The sequence below is a fragment of the Pantherophis guttatus genome, chromosome 1 (assembly GCF_059756535.1).
Source record: "Pantherophis guttatus breed Tessera chromosome 1, ASM5975653v1, whole genome shotgun sequence".
Taxonomy (NCBI): Eukaryota; Metazoa; Chordata; class Lepidosauria; order Squamata; family Colubridae; genus Pantherophis; species Pantherophis guttatus.
The window spans coordinates 81485893-81513060 of record NC_142063.1 but is presented as its reverse complement, the minus strand read 5'-3'; the positions used below and the strand labels follow the sequence as shown (position 1 = coordinate 81513060).

The window sequence follows — 27168 nt, the reverse complement described above, 5'->3', positions numbered from 1 at the left end:
TTCGCTCCCGCAGCTTCCAGCCATCACAATCGCTTCTTCGGCCCGCTTGCATCATCCCCTCCCCCGTTGCAGCAACAGCACCATTATTTCATTCCGGACGGAGATGGCTGTGCTCCTTTTTGCATATTGCATCACCTGCAAAGTTGCCCATTGCACATGCCACCCCAGGGCAGAGTTTTCCCTTTCCATATTCCAGAGCTGTAGTAGTCACACTCACAGGACTGGCCCATTGGTCATCTTGGAGCAACTTCTCCACCAGGATGCACCGGCAAAAATATGAAGATTTCTCCATGGACCACCAAAATTTTCTCATGGACCACCAGTGGTCTCTGGACCACTGGTTGGTGACCGCTGGTATAGAAAATGTGCATTAAAATTTAGAACACTACCATAACATCAGGTAGAACAACAAAACATCTACATTTTACTGTGTTCCATAAATACATTTCTGTGTCCAATATTTCCCTGTTACTTTTGCCTCATGAACTCTCCTGGAGAAATGCCACATTATCATAATTATCATTTATTTAATTATTTAATTTTAACCACTACTGGCAGAGTGGTTCTATTAATTAAGAGGTGATAATGACAGCTCCAGATGGAAAGACAGTAATTCACTTGGTAAAATTGCACCAGCTGTAGAGAACAAATATAGAAATTAATCTCACAAAAACCCCAACTTTCAGGGATAAGTAAGTGCAGACGTTTGAACAATTTGATTTCTACCATTCCATACATTACTGGTATGATTAATTGGGTCTGGACTTCAATAGTATTTAGAGGATCACACATGGCTATTCCTGATGTAAAGGGGGGTAGGGGGACCCAAACAAATAGCAGTTTTTATTAGCAAACTAAACAAGCCAAGAATACTGTATATATCCCCTCTATCAGAAAGTAATTCCATAGGTCGTCATCAAAAGAATTTTAACTTGTACAGTCAACTCTTAAAAAGAATGTTCATTTCTCTTTTCTCTCTTTTGTTTAGATAGCTCTACATGATGGTTTTTTTCCCCAAAACTGAGTTATCAAAACTTTTAAATGTGTTTTTTTTAAAAAAAAACACATCATGACATTGTTTTATTTTATACTTTATCTTAACTATTCTTAATACCAAATTCATATTGTCCAATGATACCACACACACTAAGCTGATTCTTTCAGTCAGCTTTCTTGTTGTGAACTCAACATCTTTTTCCTGGATAGTGTAACCAATTTGCACTCCATCGATATTTATACGAAGTTTGTATTTTTCTTCTTCTAGTGTGGCTCATTTGGCCCAGGGTGGTGATGATTAGGTTTGGCTCCCTTCTCATGCTTCTTAACACCATGGAAACTGAAGAGAAATTGAAAGTTCCCAGTATATCATTGATGAGTCTCTATATTGCTTGCTATGGATTTTTTTTTAAGAAAAAAAACCTCATATCAATTTTGTCTGCGAAGATTTTAGTTTTTGCTGCCCAGCAAAAGCTTTTACTTCTATTATTTCTCTATCCTCTTATATTATTCCATTTTAGGGTAAATGTAATTGCTTGAATTACATATATAAAGAAGTTAAATCAACAATTAGATTAATTTATTTTACTGAATGCCTTACAAGGTATATATTACTTTTTAAAAATATAGATCTTTAATTCATATAAATCAGACCTGCAAAAAGTAGAAAATAGTCCCAGGGTCCATAGCACATTGAAATAATTGTTTAGAGAAGCCATATTGTTTAGAGTAACCCTATTTCTCCAGGGAGCCCAAATGTAAAAGGAGAATCTTTGATGCTATGATGATTACATTTTATTAACTCTTGGAAATCCATTAAGGTCTAGCTTTCTATCATTTAAATTTAGAAGCTGCCCAACTCATACAATTCTGAATGGTGAGAGGACGAGGAGGAGGAGAAGGCACATTCAGAAAAAAAACAAAGCAAACAAAAACAGAAAAACATTACAAAAAAATCTGATGGGGGCTTCCCAGCCACCCCATTACCAGGTCTGGGAAGACAAACAATTTTGGAATTTCATCAGTGTAAGAGCAATACAGAAATTATGGGGGGGATGATATTCCCGAGGGCAAATCTGACCACAGACAAGCATGCTTCTTAGACCCAATAGATCATGGGTATCAATCTCGTGAGATCCCATTGTCATCATGTGACATATCATGACTTTTTCTCCCTTCGCTAAACTGGGAGTGGGCATGGCCAGTGTGTGGCACAGCTGGCCCATGGGCCGCAAGTTTGACACCCTTGCAATAGATGGTATTGTTCAATCAAAGGTAGCTGGAGTGTGCCCACTCTCCCCAATCTTACTGAATGAACAGAAACTATTGGAGATAGGTGGTCCCTCGAATAACCAGGTCCTAGGTTATGAAGGACTTCATAGGTGACAACCAGCATCTTGAATTGTACCCACAAGCAAGTTGGTAATAATCCATTTGGGGAGTGACTAGAGCATGAGTAATTGTTTGAAGGGCCTCTCAATCTAGGAATGGTAATACTGGCTCACCAGATAGATTTATGTAAAGATAATTATTCTTATCTTTTGGACTGCCTTACATGGCTTCAATTCCTAAGGTCTGGAGGAATGGTTACTTTATAAGTAATAGATGTGGAGAATATAAAATAGGAACTTGCTCTTTGGAAATACATTGGACAATATCAACAGAAGCAGCAGCAGCAGTAAATCTGAAGGATAAAATCTGAAGCCACCTTGAGTAAGATGTACTATCATGTAAATAATGTTCGAATATGTAAATTCAACTTAACACCACACACACACACACACACATAATAAAAAAAAAAATCCCTGTCCCCACTATCCCATTTATAATGTCCAATTCCCTAAGGAGAGAATAAGTGACAATATATGAGGGATCGGGGGTGATATATGAAACTTGGAAAACACCCTCCATCCCATATCCCCTGCTTGCAACAGAAGACAAGAGAGTAAGCACTGACTTCAGTTAACCCAGATGTCACCAATTTTGTTTCAAAGCTTTGCCTGCTTTCTGCTTCTTTGGCCACTGCTGCTTAGCAACCTCCACAGAGCTTTCTCAGTCTATATTTATTCTGGAGGAATTTCATCCCTACCACAGCCTCTCTCCTTTTGGAAAGCCTATAACAGATTTGGCTTTTCTGTTGCTGCTTTTTTTACAAGAAGAAAGAAGTGTTTGTTCTTCATCTTTTAACATCGGACCCTGTATATTTTACTGCCCCTCTTTAAAAATAAATAAAATCAAATGGTACATTGCAAATAGCTACCTTCTATTTGCTGGGGATCTGAAAAGGTTGACATCCCCATTACTTTTTGGTGCCCATACCATATTAGGATAATATTCTGGTTTTCTGTCCCATTTATGGCTCACCACTGCCCCATCCGGAAATAGACTTGCCCTTTTTAGAGCGTTTGATTTCATCTGAGGGCTTTTCATTATCTTGGAATATCTTGTGCTTTGTTATTGCTTCCAAGTCGTCATGCAGTTCCTGAGTAATAGGCATTGGGGAGAGGGAATGAGGGAGAGGGGGAGAGATTATGCCGCATCACTGACTCACCAGCAGATCCTGCATCGTGCGCAAGGTGTAGGGGGAGAAAAGCCTAAAGCTTTATTTTCATTCTGCCTTTTCATCGAAAGGGACTGTCCTGTGAGGGAATGGGGAAGAGATGCTTGTGGTAAAGATAAATCCAGTGCGAAACGAGAGGAACGGCTTTTGCCACACAGATGGGCAAGGCTAGGATGATACCATCTGGCAAAAACACAGAAGGAAGTGTGGGGAAAGCAGTCAAGCCCAGCACAATGCTGGCTTCTCTGTTTCCATCCTTCTTCTTCTCCCCCAGGATTTTTCCCTGCAACCTTTAAGCAGGGAGATACCAAGCTTTTACAGCAGTGTGGAGCGTGGCTATTAATAGAGTGCAGCAATTGCCTTGCCTCATTAGATAGGGGTGAAGGAAAGGCATTGTGAAGGCAGGGCTGGAAAATGCAATCTTGTCCTCTACTCAGGCCCACCCACATGAGACTATAAAACATGGGTTCACATTGAGAAATGTGGAAAAAAATCCTACCTTCTGTAAGGTCGGGTGAAAGTGCCATTAATTTATTTAGGAAGGCCAGGGATAAGTGTTAGTCACAATGAAACAGCTAATTAGAAAATAAATTTTGCACTGTAATTGATTTAGAGACCTTTCCCCTTGCATATAAATGTATACAGGACTGTTGCACAACCCAGATTGCATTTAAAAGGCATGCATTTTCTGTCCAATCTGACATAACGATTCCAAACGTACGAAAAGTTATGCGTGCATGCAGAAGACAGTTCAGATTACTCATTCAGATGCTTTTCTTAAGGGGGTTCGCTGTCTTGTGGAGAAAATGCATTTTCTTGAAATCAAGATACTAAATGTCAGGGCATAAATACTAGCAGGGTTAGGTCAGGATGGGAGATCCCTAGGCATTAGGAAAGCTGTAGGCTAGACTGGGGAAGTGAAAAAAAAATATCTCAAAGGAAGGCAATGGCAAATCACTTTCAAATTGTTGCCCGGAAAGCAAGATGACAGTGTCCTTGAAGTTACCAGGAATTCAGCTTCACTTAGAGACTTTGATCTTTTACTTTTGTTTCAATATTAAAAGCAATTAAAAAGGGAAGAAAGCAGGAATCACACTAGATCATTATAAGCCACTGGGAAAGATGGACAGAGTAATATTACACTGCTGCCATATATAGAAACTGAAAGAGGTATTGTGGTGAAAGAACAGGACATGATTGTCTGGAAATAATTTCTACTTTTGGAGATTGGTTTCTAAATAATAGGAACTGATTGTTCCCCTTCACCATTCTTTGGTCAAACTTGAGTGAGTATGTGACCACTTTAGCAAGATTTTAGAGAAACTGGAATAGGTTCAAATAAGAACAGAGAAGATACGCAGGCGATTACAAATTAAATTCTAGGAAGACAGATGGAAGGATTTGGGCACACTTGGCCTTGAGAAGAAAAGACCATGGGATGATATGATAGCATTCATCAAATAAATAAAAGATGCCACACAGAAGGTCATAATCATCTCAGAGTGGAGGACATGGATTAATGGATGTAAATTACAGGAAGGAGATTCTGATTAAATGAGAAACATTTGGAACATTGGAATCAATTACCCAGGGAAGTAGTGGGCTCCCTTTTACACAAGGTATCTTCAAGCATAGACTATTCAGCCGCCTTTCATCTTTTAATTTAATTTAGATTCCTCCACTGATGACCTATATAAAAAAATTTCATCTCTACTGAACATCACTCAGTGATTTGCATGTATGGTGATGGGAGAATCTAGAATTGATTTTCTCATGCAAACAAGGCAAGTGAGAATTGAAGTAGATATGTAAGTAATATTTAACAGCAAAATGAAATGTCGGCTCCATAGATTTTCAATTGAGTTAAGGTCTGAGATACTCCCAGGCAGGAGTGAAATCTAAATTTTTTTGCTACCGGTTCTGTGGGCGTGGCTTAATTAGTGGGTGTGGCTTGGTGGTAAGGTGACTGGGAGGGCGTGGCTTGGTGGTAAAGTGGGCGTGGCCAAGTCAATGTCACTTCTTTGCCCTTTTTTAACCTACAAAACACAACACAACACAACTGGCTCACCCACAATATAAAAGCAGCTGTGCTAGACCCAAAATGGCCCCTGCAACAAGCAGGAACCTCACACAGCCACAAAAAGCCCAAAAAAACAACTTTTACATTTTACACACACACAACACAACACAACACAAAACAACACAACTGGCTCACCCACAATGTAAAAGCAGCTGTGCTAGACCCAAAATGGCCCCTGCAACAAGCAGGAACCTTACCCAGCCACAAAAAGCCCAAAAAACCAACTTTCACACTTTACACACACAACATTCCACATACAGCTTTGTAGAAACACACTAAATCTCAGAAAGCTGCACAAATATTATTTTATTTTTATATAAAAGCAGCTAAATTTAAAACTTCCTAAACTTTAAATGGCTAGGTCTAAAAAAAGGACTAAAAAAACCCCAATTAACTATTTTTTTAAAGCTCCCAAAGGGGAAAAAAACTTACCCAATAGAACAGGGGTCTCCAACCTTGGCAACTTTAAGACTTGTAGACTTCAACTCCCACAATTCCTCAGCCAGCTTTGCTTTGCTGGCTGAGGAATTCTGGGAGTTGAAGTCCACAACTCCCTGCCTGCTTAATTACAGGCAGGGAGATTCAGTTGCTTGCTGATGCAATCGATTGCAGGGATTACAGCAAGGTGTTGCGACCAGCAGCTAAGGTAAGCAAGCTGAGGGGGGAAGGGGGAGGGATCGTCAGAGCCATTTAAAAGGAAAAAGTTTTTTTCTTTTACATGGCTCTGGTGATCCAAGCTGAGTTGCCTGATTAGCAGGCGACTCAGCTGGGATCGTCAGAGCTTGGCTGGTCAGAGCCATTTAAAAGAAAAAAAAAGGCTCTGATGATTGCGCGGCTCAGCCGGGCATGGGGGGGTGGGGGCAGGGATTTTTGCTACTGGTTCTCTGAACTGCCCGCCACCATCGCTACCTACTCGCCCGAGCCGGTCCGAACCTGGAGCATTTCACCCCTGCTCCCAGACCATTCCAGCAGTGGAATATGATTATCTTGAAACTCCAAAAAAATGGTGTTTCAAAATGGAGCCATCAAAGCTCAAAAATACACTTTTCCCAAAAAGTTTCCACAATTTTGGCCACTACTGTAGAACGTCAGAATTGGAAGGGACCTTGGAGATCTTTCAATCCGGCCCCATACTCAAGCAGGAGACCCTGTACTGACTGTCACATTATTTTCTTATTAAAATGGGACTTAATCTCACTATGGCATTTATAGACCGATATTGTTTGACAAAATCAACAGTAATAAATGCATCACAGGAAAAAAAAAGTAAGGCAAAAAACACTGTGATAAAAACTATAGCTTTCTATCATGGAGCTCATGGTGGCTTAGTGGCTTAATGATGCTAGAGAAGGTCTGTTCATTGGTGGTTTGAGTTCTAGCATTGTGTGACAGAGTGAGCTCCTATCTTAGAATAATAAGAGTTGGAAGGGATCTTGGAGGTCTTCCAGTCCAACCCCCTGCTTAGGCAGGAAATCATATATCATTTCAGACAAATGGTTCCAATCTTTTCTTTAAAAACTTGCAGTGTTGGAGCATTCACAACTTCTGGAGGCAAGTTGTTCCACTGATTGATTGATTGATTGATTGATTGATTGATTGATTGATTGATTGATTAACTGTCAGGATCACCTGCCTCAACTTCTGCCAACCTAGCACTTTGAAGGAATGTTACATGCAAGTAGATAAATAGATACTTGGTGGGGGAAATGGCATCTCAAGTGGCAGTATGAATTCAACAGGTGCCAGATCTGCCCAAAGGTGATACCTGAATGTAAGGTGACATTGGAAAAGCCCCAAATGACACTGCAGAATGCCAATGAACCTTTCTGAGCATGGAACCAGTATGCCCCCTGTGGTGCGCTCTGGATAGCATATTATCATAAACTGAATGGATCAGCAATCATTAGCAGCCAAACAACTACTATATATTAATACTGGATAGTGTAATATCACCATATGCTAAATAAATACTAATGGAATTTTTTTTAAAAAAATTGATTTATATGCCACCCTTCTCCGGAGACTCAGGGCAGCTTACAATGCGCTAAGCAATAGCCTTCATCCTTTTTGTATATTTATACAAAGTCAGCTTATTGCCCCCACAACTGGGTCCTCAATTTACCTACCTTAGAAAGGATGGAAGGCTGAGTCAACCTTGAGCCTGGCGAGATTCGAACCTGCAGTAATTGCAGGCAGCTGGTCTTAATAACAGGGTGCTTTAGACCACTGTACTACCAAGGCATAATAAAATGCATTTATTAGCAGACACAAACACGTCTCCACCCATTAATTAATATATGGAATGTTCACCTACTGCTAGAATGAGATATCCATGGGGCAATTCCCTACTGAAACTTTACATTTTTATTAGGTTCACCCATTGAACAGACTGAAATATCCATGGGATAATCTAGTATTGAGGCCTTATATAACTACTAATAAGAGTGGATATGAAGGATCTGTGCGTCTTCATGAAATTTAGTTCTCTGAATCTGAGCAATGAAGTAAATTCCAAAGTGCTGATTATGAGGGAACTTTCTTTTCTCTTTTTGAAAAAAAAATAATATTATTTTTATTATTTTATTTAAACTAATCAAGGAGAGAAGCAACTTAGAACTAAGGAGGAATTTCCTGACAGTTAGAACAATTAATCAATGGAACACGTTGCCTCCAGAAGTTGTGAATGCTCCAACACTGGAAGTTTTTAAGAAGATGTTGGATAACCATTTATCTGAAGTGGTATAGGGTTTCCTGCCTAAGCAGGGGGTTGGACTAGAAGACCTCCAATGTCCCTTCCAATTCTGTTATTCTAATATGCTGCACAATCTCCAAGAATAGCAAAGACTTGGATCATACATTATGCTGTGATTTCCCATCAAGAAGTGATGAGGGTTATAATTATAAGGAAAGAGCAAGAGAGACATTTTTGTTTTATGCTGGCCCTTGCTGGGTTTCAGCTCTAGTAAAAGGTACTGAAATTAACCTTTGATGGCACAGAAGACATATCTGCTTTTCTCAAGAAATCTTTGATCTTTTGATAATAACCAAGCATATTGTAACTTAATGTTGATGAAAAGAGGAAAAACATGTTGTTCAGTACTTTTTTTTTAAAAAAATCCATGTTTTAAATAAAAAGGAAACATTTAAACATTTGTGGACTCTTCCACCATAAATCAATGCTGTTGAGTATCCACTGAGTGAATCCAAAATCCACTGGGATGATTTCATATAGGACTGTAAGTGAATCACAGAAACTTCAGAGAAAATCAGCAGAACTTCAGTCAAGCCATTAATCTTGACACAAGGCAAATCTATGTTTTGTTTTGTTTTCCTATGGGTATTTACTGACTTTCCATTTTCAACTCTAGGGGTGAAGGCAGCTTTGGCTAACTATTTGTAGACGCAACATATAATAGTAGGAAGGTTATGGTATACCATATATTGTTGAATGAAAGTTTCCAATAATTATTGCTTTTGACCATGCTTCTTAGTTATAATTCAGCAATATATAGAAAGCCTCCAGTTGCCTACTCTGAGCAAAGATTGTAGAGGCTTAGAGGAAGATGGTCATGTGATTGATTGATTGATTGATTGATTGGCTGACTGACTAAATAATTCTATCAAGTTGTTTTTGACTTTTAGGCATAACAACAGCCAGGTTTGGAAGCTGGCATAGAGGCAGGGAAGAGTTCTACGTGATTTATGAATATTATGAAGGATAGTAATTTACAATCTGGAGTCTTTTTTCTTTGCTCTTGTAAGATCATTATCACTGAAAAATGTAGCTATTCAAAATGGATCAGCTTGATACTATACCTATATAATCCATAAACATGAATAACCTAGACTTCCTTTAGCCACTTAACAATCATTTTTTTTAAAGAAACATATATCTAGGGTTAGAATATATACATGAATCCATATCCCAAGCTAATTTCACTTGTTTAGTTATACTAAACAAGTACTGTAGCAATCACTGAAAATATACTAGATCAGTTCATCTAGTATATTTTATGATTGGTCATTTCAAATTTTATTTTTGTAAGCTATTTCCAACTCATTAGTAACTAATGAGCTGTCTTAACTTGTTTGCTCTAAAAATCAGTAAAACTCAGGTTCTTGCCTTGCAAAGATCCTTAAATGTTATAGCTCATAATAAATATTAGTTCAGTTTTAGTTTGCAGAATTAATGCTGGGTGTTTTTTTTTTTCAAATTTAAAAAGCTGCTAAACATTTGTAGCCTCTTTGCTGGATCCTTTAATAAATGTACTGATTTGGAATCTGAGTTAATTTATCCTTTTCATTGCTTAGGGAGTATACAGTAGTTATTCATAAGCCAGACTGCTGATAATACACATTTAACTGGCTTTCAAAAAAATTAAAGGGAAGCTCAGGAAAAGGAGATTGTCTTTGCGTACAAGTATAATCCTTAGGGCTGAATTGTTTTTTATTATGAAGTTCTTAATTCACCAAAACCAAATAAGTGGTAGCAAAATTTGATTCCTCCCAAATATATGACAAACTAGATACAGAAGCCTGTTTTTCCTCAAAAGGGTTAGTAGTGCAGACACATTACTGATGTCAATATACTGATTCTTCTTCCTCCTCCATATCTAAATCAAACTTTAAAGTGCCAGAATGAAGCCACCTTCTTGACTTTGTCATTGGCCAAAAATAAGTAATTATCAGTACGTGTTTCTGGTAGTAGTAAACATACCAACAGATCAGCTGGGCTCTGCGAACTCCACATTCACATAGCATGTTGTTATCTGCTAAGAGTCTTCACTTGACCACCTTGGTTTTACATTTAGACACAACAACTCTCAACCTATTCAGGGTCCTCCAAGTAGTATAAAGGAGGTCAGAACCTTCAGCCATATCCTCCTTTAATGTTATTCCTTGCTTGATCATCTCCTTTCTCCATCTTTTAATTTAATTTTGTTCTTGTGTACCCTCAAAAATGTTTGTTCTTGCATAAATACATTAATGATGAAAACAAATAGAATATGTACCACTCATAATGTTTGTACAAGATAATGAGATTTTTCTAATGAAGGAGGGACAAAAGAATAAAGAGAACTGAACACAACATAAGGTTTAGATGATGACCTTTAGTTCATCTAACCCAGAATTATCAGTAAATTACCATTATCAGTAATTTTTCATCATGCAATTTCCCCCCTCAATTTCTCATGGAGATGCTGGAGATCAATCTTAGGATCTTTTACATAAAAACATGTACTGTCGTAAACCCCATTTCGGCATTATATGAGTAATATTTATAACCCTCTGAGAGAGATGGGCAGCTAAGAAATCTATCTATATATAAAATAACTCTGTGTGTGTGTGTGTGTGTGTGTGTGTGTGTGTGTGTGTGTGTGTATGTTCCAGCATAACTCTGGAACGCTTCAAGCAATTTCAACCAAACTTGGTACACAGATGACTTACTCTCTGGAAAAAAATACTGTGGGGGTGTAAGATACCCCTAACACCCCTCAGAGTGAATATAGCAGCCGTGCCGCCCAGCTGATTGGTCTTGGTGGCCTTCCACAGCAGCCACACACCACTTGTTGGGCCATCAACGACGTGGAGGACTGTTGCCACCAGATGGGTGTCAGCCCAGGTGATTACCGTGGCAGCTGGCAATGCACAGCCCCAATACCACCGGACACCAGATGGTGGTTACTGGTGGGTGTGGGCAGCCAGATGGACAGGGAGTGGTGCCCAAAGACTTATAGTGATTTTGTGTTTGGTTTTACTTTATAATGCGTATACTATAAATATACTTTTAAAAGTCTGTAAGAATTGGGATACATAAATACTCAGGCAACACCAGGTTTTCAGCTAGTATGAAATATAAACAAATAAATATAGGTAGACCTATTATCAATGACACTAATCTGGGGATGAGATAAAGGAGCATGTAAATGTTAGAACATAAATGCTAGATCTTTAAGAGATCATCGACCAAATCTGTCAGTATTCTCTACAGATTTCTGCTTCCAGTTAATGTGCATTCCATGCTTGCATCTGCTTCAGATAAAAGCCATCTAATGTGTGTGCATACACAAGCACGTGTGTGCGCGCACACACACACACGCACACACACACACAGAGTTTGCTGTTGGCATGGTTTTCTTGTCTGCTTTCAAGGAAGAATTCAAAAACCAACATCACACTGAAATACATAAAGATGCAGATGCTGAAATCACTGCCACCAGAGTAGATGATTCAAGAGGAGAAAGTTGCATCAATTGCAGAGGTTTTCTATTTCTCATTTCTTAACAACATCATTTCAGAGTCCATCTCAGAGCTTTGTGTCAAATCCACAGGGTGTCAATTCTAAGCTTTGATGATCCTTGTATTGTTACTCCTGTCAGCCTTATATTTAAGTTGCTGAACAGTCACATCATCAAGGATTGGCTTCCTATGAAGCAACATATAATACTTGCTTCAAATGCTTGTTGAATTTCAAAATATGTCATATTCTAGTCAAAACAGAGCTCCATAGGGTTTGCTTCCAAATAAACAATGTAGCTACAAAACTACACTGAACTTAGGTCTTGTTTGTTTTAGTGTGTATGTGTGTGAGAGGGGGGGAGGGAGAGGAGGAGGGAGAGTTTTAGAACATTTTGACCATAATGCCAAAGTCCCACTAAATTAGAGTGGTCAGGTTTTATGCCTACAGGTTTTCTCTCTCTCCCTCTCCCTCTCTCTTTCCCCCTTCCTCCCTCCCTCCCTCTCTCAAATGATTTATATACAGTATGTCTATACAACTTCATAACCACACAAGTATGATAAATTTGGGACATTATATCATGTACAACAATTAAACAAGAGGTTTCGTAGAAATTACTAGAGCAAGCAAACAACCTACCAGAATATTTAGTCCATCTTTTACCCTTCTTAATTCCTGGCCCGTAAAGCAGGTACTCTAGAAGTAATTCTACTTGCTTGAGTCACACACACAAAGGACTTCTTTTGGGGGGCTAGCAAGATTGAAGCCAACCCACTTGTGTCAAAGTGCCAGTCTTTCTTCATAGTCTTAACCTGTTTAAAACAGGAAGAGAATATTGAGTTCAAAATCATGCACAAAATAATATTCAGTGCTGGTATAAGAATTTGTAAAGGCTGGATTATGTTTGTTTTGATCAAGGAAGGAGGAAGTGATTAACAGAATATTGCAAGTCATAAAAGCAAAACTGACTTGTTTTTATTTATTTATTTATTTATTTATTTATTTATTTATTTATTTATTTATTTTATTATATTTCTATACCGCCCTTCTCCTGCGGGACTCAGGGCGGTGTACAGCCAGAATAAAACATAGCATATAAAATTTAAAAACATTTTAAAAACAATTAAATAATTTTGGCCCGAATTTAAAACAACCCAATTAAAACCGAATTTGATTAAAAAATTGAGAGGATGGGATCAAGCCAGCCCAGCTAGATGGAACAAGTGTGTCTTCAGGGCCCGATGAAAAGTCCGGAGGTCTGATATCGTGCGTATCTCAGGGGGCAGGTCATTCCAGAGGGCAGGTGCTGCCACAGAGAAGGCTCTCCCCCCTGGGGGTCGCCAGCCGGCATTGCCTGGCCGATGGCACCCTGAGGAGGCCCTCTCTGTGCGAGCGAACCAGTCGGTGGGAGGCTATTGGCGGCAGAAGGCGGTCTCTCAAATACCCCGGCCCTGAGCCATGGAGCGCTTTAAAGGTGGCCACCAACACCTTGAAGCGCACCTGGAAGACCACAGGAAGCTAGTGCAGCTCGCGCAGGAGAGGTGTTATATGTGACTTGCAATATTCTATTAATCACTTCCTCCTTCCTTGATCAAAACAAACATAATCCAGCCTTTACAAATTCGATCTTTAAAGACTGCTACGAACTGACCCCAGGGAAAGAAGTTTCTAAATCATATAGGAAGTAAAGTATTTTTGTGAAATCTGATTTTATTTGAACACTGCTGCACACTTGCCCCTTGTAATTAGCGAAGACATTGAGTTCAATTAATTAATCAATCAATTTATGAAGGATATTTAATCAAATTGTTATATATACTTGCATATTCATATATTTATAACTACATATATTAGAGTAATTTAGCTGTATAGACCTATATAGGATTGGTTATATATAGTGATATAATTCTTTTTCATTTTTTTCTTTAAATTAATTCTTCTTTGCTACTTAGACCATTTATTACCATTAATAATTAACTGTGATATTAAGTAATATTAGAGTATTAATTAATTAATTAACTACTTATTTATTTATATATACCCATTGTAAAAAATTATACATTAGAATAACTCTATTGATTTAAATAGATTGAATGACAAATAGGGATATTTGCTTTTATAGCTGATTAATTACTTGTATTTATTGATTGTGGGATACTTGCAATAGTCAGATTCTACGAACTGTGGAAATTAATGTGATAATAAATTAGACTTGAATAATAGATAACAGAACAGAATACATATAAGATTACTAATGACAATAGGATATTTGGAATTGAATTAGTAATAAACTAAATTAAATATTAGATTCTAGAGGGCTAAATATTTACTAGCCCCAGTAACACAGTAACATAGAGAAGATAATACTAAATTTTGCGGGGGAAAAGATAATTAGTGGATGATAATTTGGAGAAATATCGAAAAGATCGTGAGAGATCAGAAAAATTTGTTGAAGGAGATGACAAGCCTTTCATCCACTGCGCTCAAAATGGGGAAGAAGACAGCCTCTAATACTACAATAATGATAACATCACCAGCAATGCAGAAATCGACTGAAGGACTGTCGAAAATAGAAAAATCAGCTATGATTCCTACTATGCAAGCGATGCAAGCGACACTTACAGTGATACAAGACACTATGATTATGATGCAAGTGAAGATGTCTAGTAATCACATCGAGTTGAAAACAGATATTAGAGTTATTGACCAAAAAGTAAATGACATACAAGAGTCAATACAAATTAATGAACAGAAGATAAATAAGATGGAATCTAAAATTGAGCAAAACGAAAGGAATTTAGAAATAGTAGATCAGAAGCTGATGGCACAGAATAAGGAGTTGGAGGATTCAATTACCCAATTGGAAATGGATAGAGCCTCCTTCTATTTGCACTTCCAGAACATTGCTGAAGATAAGGAAGAAGATCTGGGCCAAGTGATGGCGGAACTAATAGCTGAGGTTCTGCAACAGGATAAACAAGATATAATTAAAGAATTGGATGAGGTGTACACAGTGCAGACCAATTACGCCAGGAGAAACAAACTGCTGAGCACATTGTAAGCCACCCTGAGTCTCTGGAGAAGGGCGGCATATAAATCAAATTAAAAAAAAAAAAACTGCCCAGAGAAGTGCACATAAGATTTGCACGGAAGAAAGTTAAAGACATTTTCTATAATGAGGTGAGGGAAGAACTGGTGATGTATAAAGGAAAGGAAGTCATCATATTAAAGCAAGTCCTAAGGAGGGTGAGGGAATCAAGAAGAGATTACAGATTCCTGGCCATTCAGTTGAACAAGAGGAGTATCCTCTTCAGATGGATACTGCCGGAAGGCATGCTGATTACGTGGAAGGGAGAGAAAATCAAAATAGACAGCCTGGTAGCAGCTCAAGATTTCTTGGATCAGCTAAGCGGGACAGAAGAAGACCAAAGCAGCAAGGAGGAATTGGAAGCAACAACACAAGACAAGGAAATTATCCAGCAGAGGAGATCTAAAGAAGGAACCCCAGAGGAGAAGGAGACGGAGGATAAGGAAAGTAAGGAGGCAAAGAAGAAGCAAAGGCCACAAAGAACTACACGTGCGAATAAGAACTAAGACAACACAAAGGATATAAGAGATGGAAGATTGGAAATTAATATCGATCAATGTTAATGGTTTGAATGATAATAAAAAGAGAATTTTTTTTTATTAAATTAGCTAAAGAAAATGTGGATATAATATGCCTCCAAGAGGTTCATATAAAAAAAGAAGATGAAAAGTATCTGGAGTATAACCAATTGGGAAAAATTTTCACCTCTCCAGCTGAGAAAAAAAAAGGGGTGTGGCACTATATATTAAAAAAGAAATAGTAGCAGAATTAAAGTATGCAGACCCCAAGGGCAGAATTGTGGCAGTGGAAATAAAGAGAGGCAATTCCCCAATACTATATAGCTATCTATATATGCTATCTATGCCCCGAATGAAAACTTGGGGGAATTTTATAAAAAATTAAGGGAAAGAATAAGTAAAATGGATAATAGCAATATTTGTATAATTGGTGACTTTAATGAAGTAGCAGATTCGGATAAAGACCACAAAAGCATTAAAGACAAAAAAAGAAAAAGGAAAAACCTACCAAAAACCTTCTTTGAGCTAGCTGAGGAATTTAATTTAGTAGACATCTGGCGAACACTGCACCCAAATAAAAAACAATATACATTCTATTCTAATCCTAAAAAATCATGGTCAAGAATTGACATGATGTGGGTAAGCAGGAACATAGGGATGGAAATTATGTCAGCAGAAATCACACCCAATGTCTGGGCAGACCACAATCCGCTAGAAATTAGATGGAAAAACCTTTATAAAAGAGGAAGTAAGAGATGGAGACTAAATTTACAATTCCTGAGAGATAAGCAAAATACTGCAAAAGTAAAGGGAGAACTAAAATCCTTTTTTGAGGAGAATGAAAAGGAGCCAACTGCCCGAGGAATAATATGGGATGCAATGAAGGCATACCTGAGAGGCCTGGCAATATCTTATGGGTTACATAAAAGCAAAGAAAAAAGAAAGTTACACAAGGAACTGTTGGACGAATTAGGAAAAGCGGAGAAGATAGTACAGCAAAACCCAGGCAATGAGGCAGCTAAAGAAAATTGGATGATCCTACAACATAAATTAAACATTCTAGATCAGGAGAAATTGGTGTATAAGATAAAACAGACCAAACAATACTATTTTGAAAATGCAAACAAACCAGGCAGGTGGCTCTCCTATAGGTTAAAAAAAGAGAAAGAGAAAGGGATTATATATCAGTTGGAAGATTCAGAGGGACATATTGTGAATAAACAAGAAGACAAATTAGAGATTATTCAAGAGTACTACACTACGCTATATGAAGAGGAAGGAATTCCAAAAGAAAAGGTGGATAAATACCTATCGGAAGAAACACTCCCGTTAATAGGGGAGGATGAGAGAGAAATGCTTAATAAAGAAATTACAATGACGGAGTTAAAGATGGCAATATCGAAACTCAAAAAGAACAAATCACCTGGCCCAGATGGATTCCCAAGAAAATTATACAAAAACCCAGATTTAGAAGAAATTGTTCTACCAAAATTGTTAGAAATCTACAATGAGGCCCTCACAAAATCCAAAATACTGGAATCATGGCGGGAAGCATACATTACACTCCTCCAAAAAGAAGGTGCAGATCAAAAACTGATAAAAAATTATAGACCTATCTCACTTCTCAATACGGAATATAAAATCTATATGAGTGTTATAGCAGGAAGGTTAAAGATAATCTTGAATAATTTGATACATAGCGACCAAAATGGATTCCTTCCTGGGAGACAGATAAGAAACAATACAAGGATGGTAATAGACATCCTGGAATATTATGAGGCACACCCGAATAAAGAAATAGTATTGGTCTTTTTAGATGCCCAGAAGGCTTTCGACAATTTGAATTGGGATTTTATGATACAACAGATTAAAAAGATGAATTTTGGTCCAAATTTTGAAAACACAATAACCACAATATATGAAAAACAAAGAGCCAACATTTTACTTAATGGAGAATTGACAAAAACTTTCCAGATTAGAAAGGGGGTGAGACAAGGGTGTCCCTTGTCACAACTTTTGTATATATTAGCTCTAGAAGTTTTATTAAAAAGGATTAGAGACAATAATGGAATTAAGGGATTGACAATTAGAAAGGAGAAGTATAAGACTCGGGCATTTGCTGACGATGTGGCCCTTATTATGGAGGAGCCATTAGAAACAGGCGTTAAAATACTGGAAGAATTGGGTAAATATGGAGAGGTAGCCGGCCTTAAATTAAATAAAACCAAAACCAAACTGCTAACCAAAAATATGAAGCACTTGAAGAAGCAGTGGGGCTCCAAATAGCCAAGAAGGTAAAATATCTGGAGGTGTGGATATCGGCAAGGTGTTTGGCCCTTAAGGAAGACTACATGCCCTTAATTAGAAATATTAAACAGGACCTAGAAAAGTGGGGAAAGCTCCAGATATCATTTTTAGGCAGGATCGCAGCAATAAAAATGAGCGTGTTACCAAAGTTGCTATACCTGTTCCAAACTGCCCCTATTAAATTATACAAAAAATTCTTTTTCGGAACTTAATTCTATCATAAGAAAATTTATTTGGGGTGGAAAAAAACCTAGGATAGCGGTAAGAAATTTGCAAGACAAAAAGGATAGAAGTGGGTTCGGACCCCCAGTATGGGAAATGTACCACAAAGCAGCGAATTTGGTCTGGTTGAAGGAGTGGGCAACTCTGGAAAATAAAAGACTCCTGACCTTGGAAGGGCATGATCTACAGAGGGGCTGGCATGACTTCCTCTGGGACATAGGGAAAAGAGCAAGGACATATTTTCATAGTCATAAAATAAGGGATACACTAATACAGACATGGGGTGAAATAAGACAGAAACAATATACAAAAGTCCCGAGATGGCTCTCCACAATGGAGGCCATGATATATCCTAACTTATTGGAATTGGGGAAAATGGTCAAATATAAAGAGATATTAGATGGGGGAGGAAACCTTAAAACAAATGAAGAACTGGAAGAACAGAGCATCTATATTGATTGGTGGCCGTATGCACAAATAAAGTCCCGGTACAAAAAGGACAAGGAGGAGTTTGGCATTGAGATAGGTACTAACACATTCGATAAGATATGGATGGGAACAGACAACAAAATATTAGCGAAATTATACAACTACTTGCTGGAATACGATATGATGGAAGAGGTGGTTAAGGAACAGATAATAGCATGGGCCAAAAACATCGGACAGAGTATAAATTTAAATGAATGGGACACAATCTGGAATAGCAACCTTAAAATGACTAGGGCGGTGACTTATAAGGAAAATCAATATAAGATGCTGTACAGGTGGCATCTAGCCCCGGCCAGGATAGCTAAAATATATCCCAACATGAGTCCCAATTGTTGGAAATGTGGCCATCACCAAGGCACCTATCATTGCTGGTGGACCTGCCCCCAAGTGAAAAAATTTTGGAAAATGATCTGGAAATGGCTTATGGAAATAATAAAAGAAAATATTGATTTTGAACCGAAGATCTTTCTCCTGGGAATCTTGAAAACAGAATATGAAAAAAAGAAGAAGTACTTAATCACACATGTAACGACAGCGGCAAGAATTGGAAGAAGAAAAGAAGCTCAGTATTGGAAGAAGAAAAAACCACCACCCGAAGAACAAGTAATCAGGAAAATATTAGAGTGTGCTGAAATGAACAAGCTAACATTAGAACTTAACGAAAGAAGGAACATGGAGTATTATAATGTGTGGGAACTGTGGTATGAGGATAGAGAAAAGAAACAAAAAGTGAAATTTGAGAAGTGTTAAGGTTAACTAATAATGATCATAAAGAGTTAACTATTACCATGTACATTACTGAACTAAGGTTGCAATCTATGTAAATAACAAGTAAATAACATGTATATAATTAACTGTATATAATTACCTGTAATAATACCCAAACTATATACAAGCAAAGATACAATACTATGTAAATAATATGTAAATAATTTAACACCACGGAACCGAAAAATGCAGAATTGTATTTCTATATTTTCACAATAAAAACCAATAAAAAAAAAAAGCAAAACTGACTTGTATTAAACAAAATTAGCATTATATTAATCTTCAGTAAATTTAAGATGCACAATTAATAGAGGAATTCTACTAGGTATCTCTCTTCTTCTCTATGAAAATCACAACCACATAGATCCAAAAATCACATTGAAAAGTAGTTGTATACACACATAGCTTATCATCCATTCTTATTATCCATTCTTGTATTAAAAACCACACTGTAATCATGTGTATTAACAACAACAAAAACACTTCTCTCAGATAACCAAGAAAAATATTTGCCCAATATCAGCTGTTCTTTATGGTTGAGAAAAGCCTGAAATCTGGTGGTGAAAATAATAAGTCTTTTAAGTCAAAGAATTAGTTCCCTTTTTAAAAAACAAACAAACCCTTCTTTGTCCAACAAGAAATGAATTCAATTAATCCATGAATGCAAAGTAAAAAAATGATTATTTCATAATTTATGTATATCATAAATATATTTAGGTATTTCATGTCAAATAATATGAACATGGGATGTTCTCTCGCCTCTACTAGTATCAATAATTTTCATTATTCATTATTACGGTTTATTAAACAGCCACCCAAATGTTCAGACTGAATCAGCATTTTTATCCACCTAGCGAATCCTTTCTAAGGACCTGTGATAGGCAGATGTTGATGTCTGATGGTGTTAGAGGTATTGTTGCAGGATGTAAGCTGTTGCATGCAATGCTGCCTTTTATAATTGACTGATGGTGAATTTATTAATATCAATTGTGTTCAAGAGGTGCTCCAGTCATTTTGGGATTGCACCAAGGTACCTATTGCTCTTATAATTATAATTATTATAATATTTATAACATCTTTATGATCACCCACTCTAAAATGTTCTGTTCATCTTATAATATTGGACTATACAATTAAAATTGTTAAAAATACAACCACCTACATTAAAAAGAACAACCATAACAATTAAAAAAAATGCACAACAGGGGCTTCACAAACACACTAACCCTGTTCCCAAATGAGAACAGAGCCAGGCTCGAAGGACTTCTAGAATCACTGGTACGAGACATACACCATTCTCTCTACTGGGTGGGCAAAACAATTTGAAATACATGGTTCCACAAATAACCAGTCCCTATGCCATGAAGCGTTTTATAGATGATGAATTGCTTTTGCTATAGTACAAGTCACTTTGGGCATCAGTGTAGTTAACAGAGTGCTCCCTAATGCAAAGATGAACTTATTTAATGTCTATATAACAATACTTTTTGCCCAGTAAAACTAAAAATTAAAGTCCCTTTCAATTCAACTCAAATTGTTGTAGTTACTTTATGGATGTGTCCAGATATTTTCTTGGCATCTTGTCAGAAGTGATTTTCCCCAGTTTTCTTCTTAGATGCTTTTGGACTTTACAAGCAAGTCTACAGGAGTGGTATCTATGAAAGCCCTAAGTAAGTTGGATTCTGCTAGTGCTGGACCCTGCTCGTGGTCAGTTCCAGAAAAGTTTTATATTTGTTTGTTTGAATCCTGCTTTTACTATTTTTATGAGTAACCCAAGGTGGCAAACATATCCAACATACCTTCCTCCTATTTTCCTCATGAAAACAACCATGTGAGGTGAGTTGGGCTGAGAGAGAGTGACTGGCCCAAAGTCACCCAGCTGGCTTTCATGGCTAAGGCAGGCTTGAACTCATGGTCTCCTGTTTTTATTTTTGTTTAGCCTGGTGCTTTAACTACTAGTTTAAACCGCTACAACAATATTTGGTTAGTCCCAATAAAACTATACGTTTAAAAATATTTCCAAAAAAAACAAAAAAACAAAAAAACAAAAACATCCTGATTCAAAAACTGGATCAATTTTTCTTCACCTCAGAAAATGAATGAATGGTTTGTCCTAAGGAGCAGTTTATACAATCTATGTGGGATTTATTTCCTGGTAAATGTGTTTAGAGTCACAGACTGCAGGTAATTCATCATCAAAATGCAGCTAGTCCATTCAAGTAGGTTAGGGACAACAACAACAACAACAAAAAAAGATGAAACACATTGTTCTTATTAAAATAAATAGCAGCAGTAAAAACTTCAGTGTTTCAGTAGCCCTATACATTAGTTTGCTTTTTGTGCAAAGCGAAAATGAAGTGCTTCAGGGAGGATCAAGAAAGCAAAGGTTAGATCTTTTTTTTGTTATAAACTGCTACCAAATAACCCTCAATATACTCTGTAACAGAGAAGCAACAGACAAGAAGACGAAGGCTGTAAGAAGTAAAACAAATTATGAAAAATTGCCCATCAAAACCACAGTCAATTCCCAGGTACTGAAGATCAAAAGTGTTTCTCCATATGCCTGAACATCTTTATATATCATTCTGCTTCAATAGTCTGAGTGAAGTTATCCAAGTATTTATGCAGAGGATTCAGCTATTTGTCCCAGTTGATATATTTCCACGAAATAATCTGTTAATATCCAAACATTTTTCCTCACTCGTAATGATTCATGAATTCATGAATAATTTGATGAACGCTTATAACTTATGGAAAATAGCTATTCACTGGGTGTGATTAGTCACTTTTCAGCTTTTTACATCGAACGTTAGGAGACTCGGTGAATATTGTCCCGGCCCGCAGGGTGCTTAGATCTGGCCCATGGGGCCACCCTGGAAACAGTGAAGGATCGGCCCGTGGTGCCTCTGCCAGCAAAAATGAAGATCGGGAGGGCCACATGTGGTCTTCCTGAGCTCTGTTTTCACTGACAGAGGGTTGCAGGTGGCTGTTGCAGCCAAAGACGGAGCTCGGGAGTCCATTTTTGCTGGCAGAGCACTCATGCCGCCAGAGGTGCCCGACAAGAGTAATATTGAGCTGGCCACACCCAGCCTGGCCACACACAACTGGCCCCCCAAAGTCAAACATAACCCTGATGCGGCCCTCAATGAAATCGAATTTGACACCCCTCTCTAGAAACATAGATGGAATTAAAAAAAGAAGAAGAAGCAAAAAATGTGAGTCCCTATGGATTTCAGTCTGGTAGTCATTGCAAACTATAGAGGGAGTTCTCATCTCTGTTTCAAGGGCCATTGAGCCAGCACAATCCAAAGTTGTTTCTGTGGTCATATGGCCAGCATGACATTGAAGAGTGCTGTTCACCTTCCCACTGAAGTGGTACCTATTTATCTACTTGCATTTGCATGCATTTAAACTGCTAGGGCAGGTTCATTGCCCTTGGCAGGAGCTAGGGAAATGAATGGACACTCGGGTCTTGAACCTGGGCTGTCAGGTTTCCAGCTGACAAGCCCAGTATCTTAATCACTGAGCCATTGCACCACTTCCTAGAAACATCAATGGGAATATATGAAGAAAATATAATGAAATATGTGAATCCAACTGAGGAGTGTACCAACAGGCAAGGGAATGAGATGTGTTCTAATCTTTGGAAGACAAGATTGTGACTGTGTCAAATACAATGTATTCAGTGGTGAAATTCAATTTTTTTTTACTATCGGTTCTGTGGGCGTGGCTTGGTGGGTGTGGTGTGGCTTGGTGGGCATGGCTTGGTGGGTGTGGCAAAATCTTCATTTCCACCCCACTCCTGGGAGAAGGATATTGTAAAATCTCCATTCCCACCCCACTCTGGCGACAGTCAGAGGTGATATTTGCCGGTTCTCCGAACTACTCAAAATTTCTGCTACCAGTTCTCCCAGAACCTGCTGAATTTCACCCCAAATGTATTTTTTAAAAAGTAGAGGGGTAGGGAGAGGCAGTCAAACTGCAAGATACTCTTCCTGCTCTTCCAATTTGCTTTTGCATTTTTTTCAACTCTTTATCAGAAAGAAGGAGCCGCTCTCCCAACAGAAAAGGTTCTTACACTTCCATTTGTTACAAGACAGCTAATAGGTTTTGTGTTTCACTGAGCAATCACCTGTCCTACAGTTTGCAGCCTTCTTCCTGCTCAGAAGTCAACTGAATTCTAAGGAAATCCCTCCTATAAATCTTTCTTCCTCTAATCAGAAAATGAGACCTAATACTAAGGCTGAAGAGCAATAAAAGAACAGTTGACAACAGCAACAATAGATTACTAAAAGAAATTCTAAAGCATCCGAAAATAAGGAAGAGAAATAGATGTCTTTTACATTTTTTTCTTCAAGAACTTTTTAGGAAATTTCAAGTCAGTTCTTTTCATACTACTAACTGTAACCAGCATCCCAGGAATATGTTCACATTCTTCCTATAGAATTTACCTGCTAGTTAAAGGTAAATTAACCTTTATTTAAATTAACCCTTAACCTTCCAAATTCCTGTTGGAAGGACAAAGAAAAAAAAATCTGGGTTCATATGCACCATTTTACACTGTATTTGAATGCAGCAAGCAGCTTCTCGATGCACTTCCTTTAAAGTTATAACAGTAAAACTTTGTCTTGGGGGGAAAAAAGGCCTCATTCACATTTCCTTCACATTAAAGGCAAGCTTAGCTAATGATGTGGTCTAATGAGTGGTTTATGCCTTCTGACAAACCAAATGAGGTTTATCAGCAGAGGCTTTAGGCAGCATGGAATTGCTGCAATTTTACATCTCATTGATTATCAGAATGAGAACAGCAAACATTCATGCGGCATAAAATACACCCTTCTTCACATACCACAGAGCTCTACACAGAGGAAACAAAGAGAAACAACTGTAGGGGCACTTTTTCTCCACTCTTTGGCCAATTTGTTCACGGAGAAGCTAACATCACATCTTCAAAAATGAAATCACACATAATGGAATTTGTCTTTGTACAGGTAGTTTGGAACTGGATTATATCAGAGAGGAGGGAACTCCAAGAATTCTGTGTTTGATTTTCATATTAAAAAAAAACTTAATAAGCTTTATTGTGCAAAGATAGAAAGCATGTGTCACAATCTGATATGATGACACTGAACCAACAGAAAGCATTTAAAAATACTTTATTAAGTGGTATAATGCAACTTCCTTGATTTTGTATTTGTCTATGACATGCATAGTTCTCTTCCTTAAGGAAAAGAAGGTAAATGTTTGCACATATGAAGAAATCCTGCTAAATGTTTCATGACTTAAGGCTGCAGTGGATTTGTTTGTCTCTCCTCCCATTTTATCCTGAGCTAACTTCTTGAAAATTCCTCTACAACCCAGTAAGGAAGTTGTGTGGGTTACCTGTGAAAATACAACCTTTTACTGCTTTGATTCTTTTAGTAGACTCTGAATGAGTGTTCTTCCACTTTACTATACATTTTCCATACTATTGTTTTTTTCCCCATGGAGCGTATTAATTGCTATGTCCATAATAAACATAATAGAAGAAAGCTGTTATTTAATGAGGACTGCAAAGTGCAGATTTGCAATGAGCAGCAATGGTGACATAAAAAGCTTGGGTAACAAAAAAAAAGTTAGACAAAAAATATATAAAATCAGTTCCCAAGATACTGATATTGAGAAATTAATATTTGGAATGATTAACTTTTTAAAAAATCTTATTTAATATGTCCCCTTAAATGAAACTGCAGAGATGGAATTTGGTGTAATTAGGAGTAGAGACTAACAGAATCAGAAGCTGGATCTATTAGAGCCAGTGGAAAACCAAGCTGTTTTTAAGAACACAGTCAAACAAAAGCTCTCAATTCATGTATACTTTTTCTAAACACTGTAGTCCTTTGGCACCAATTAATGAATTTACAAAACAATTCAAGACAACCCAGATCGATTTAACAGAATAAAATGAGCCTAGGCTTCTAGTCTGTTATCAAGCCAGATTCAAAGTGTTAATTTTGATGCACAAAGTCCAGAAAAACTTGGGATCAAAGCAGTTTGAAGAATATTTTCAAGAAAATATGCTGTAAGAGGAATGATTGCTCTCCATGTAAGTTCTTACAAGTTGCCTCATAGTCTTTTCGGCAGCAACACCAGTTCTATTGGACAACCTCTCCTCTGAGTTACACTCTTCTCCAACTTTGGCACATTGTAGATATCACAGAGAAACTTATATTTTTCAGGTTGGTCTTCCTCCACCACTGACATTTTGATGGATTGTGTTTTTTAAACTTCAAAGTACTGTTTATGCACACATACCCACAGGGTGCAGACATGATCTCCTTTATAGTCAACATGATAAATCCACCTTTAGTTGCTCCATCTCATTTGGTGATGGAAGTCAGGCATTCCCAGTCACTGCTCCTAAATTCTGAAATGACTTTCTCCTAATGTACAGGGTTATTTGACAGCAATTGTTTGCTCTTTTTTTGTTGTTGTTCAAGCTTTCAGATCAGGAAGTAATAGCTTTTAGTTACTGTATTAGCTATACCTCTGTATACAGAGGTATAAATCTTGACACATTTATTAAGTTATAATTTATAAATGTTATAGTTATGCCAATATGGCTTGGATACAGGGGTGGGCTGCTGGGGGTTCGCAGAGATTTGGGAGAAACTCTAGCTAAAATTCTGTGCAGTTTGGAGAACCCCCAAATCCCACTCCTGGCTGGCCCCGCCCAAACCAGCCCGCCCCTCCCAGGAGTCCCCATGTGGCCTGTTTTGGATGCAGATAAGTGCAGGGTGTGCACAGAGGCTCGGGGAGGGCGAAAAATGGGCCTACCAGAAGTTCGGGAAGGGCCTCCAGAGCCTGGGGAGGCTGTTTTCACCATCCCAGAGGCTCAAGGAAAGCCTCCGGAGCTTGGGAAGGGCTAAAACACCCCCCTGCCATGGTGCAGGAGGCCGACTAGGCCATGCCCACCGTAGCCACACCCACCCAGCAACCAGACAGAGAACCCCTTGCTAAAATTTTTGAAGCCCACCCCTGCTTGGATTGTTGTTGTTGTTAGTTGCGAAGTCATGTCCGACCCATCGCGACACCATGGACAACATTCCTCCAGGCCTTTCTGTTCTCTACCACCCTCTGGAGTCCATTTAAGCTCATGCCTACTGCTTCAGTGACTCCATCCAGCCACCTCATTCTCTGTCATTCCCGTCTTTTTTTGCCCTCAATCTTTCCCAGCATTAGGCTCTTCTCTAAGTATTTGAGTTTCAGACTCTGGCCTTCTAAAGAGCAGTCAGGGTTGATCTCCTCTAGGACTGACCATTTTGATCTCCTTGCAGTCCAAGGGACTCGCAGGAGTCTTCTCCAGCACCATAGTTCAAAGGCCTCAATTCTTTGGTGCTCAGCTTTTCTTATGGTCCAACTTTCGCAGCCATACATTGCAACTGGGAAAACCTGCTTGGATATGATGACTCAAAGCTGACTATATCTGGAACTTTGCTATATACCACATATCAGATTCTATGTCTTGCATTCAGTAAATTCTGTAAATGACCACTCAGTTTTAGTCAATGGTTCTTGCTCAAGTACCCTGCTACAAACACACTAAATTATATGTGGCGTTCATATGTATTTTAACAACGTTACAATAAAATCTCTACCAGATGACAACCCTCTGGCAAGCACAATGATATGCATCCCTCTGGCTTAAACATCTACTCTGCAATGAGTACATATTAATTTATGAATCTGAAAATCAAAAACCGAGTAGAGAGAAGGCATTTCAATAAAATAAGTTGATGGAAAATCCAAATACAAGCCTGCTTTTGTACTTACACTGTGCTTGCATGCCTCTAGTCACTCTTCATGGGAATGGAATGTTGGAACAAATAGAGGTTTTGTCTAATCCAAGCTGGTCCTTCTCAT

At 38.0% G+C, this 27168-nt stretch overlaps 1 protein-coding gene across 6 annotated transcripts in view; it reads right to left on the bottom strand.

The window, feature by feature from the left end:
* LRRC4C (leucine rich repeat containing 4C) overlaps positions 1-27168 on the bottom strand; it is a 795171-nt gene that overhangs the window by 83279 nt on the left and 684724 nt on the right. For 4 of the 6 annotated variants that reach the window (XM_060687597.2, XM_034417393.3, XM_034417394.2 and 1 more), the window contains one exon: positions 12514-12686. The exons of the other annotated variants lie outside the window; for them this stretch is intronic. The gene's annotated coding sequence lies outside the window, so the exon portion shown is untranslated. The remainder of the gene's footprint in view (positions 1-12513; positions 12687-27168) is intronic. 6 annotated transcript variants of the gene reach the window in all.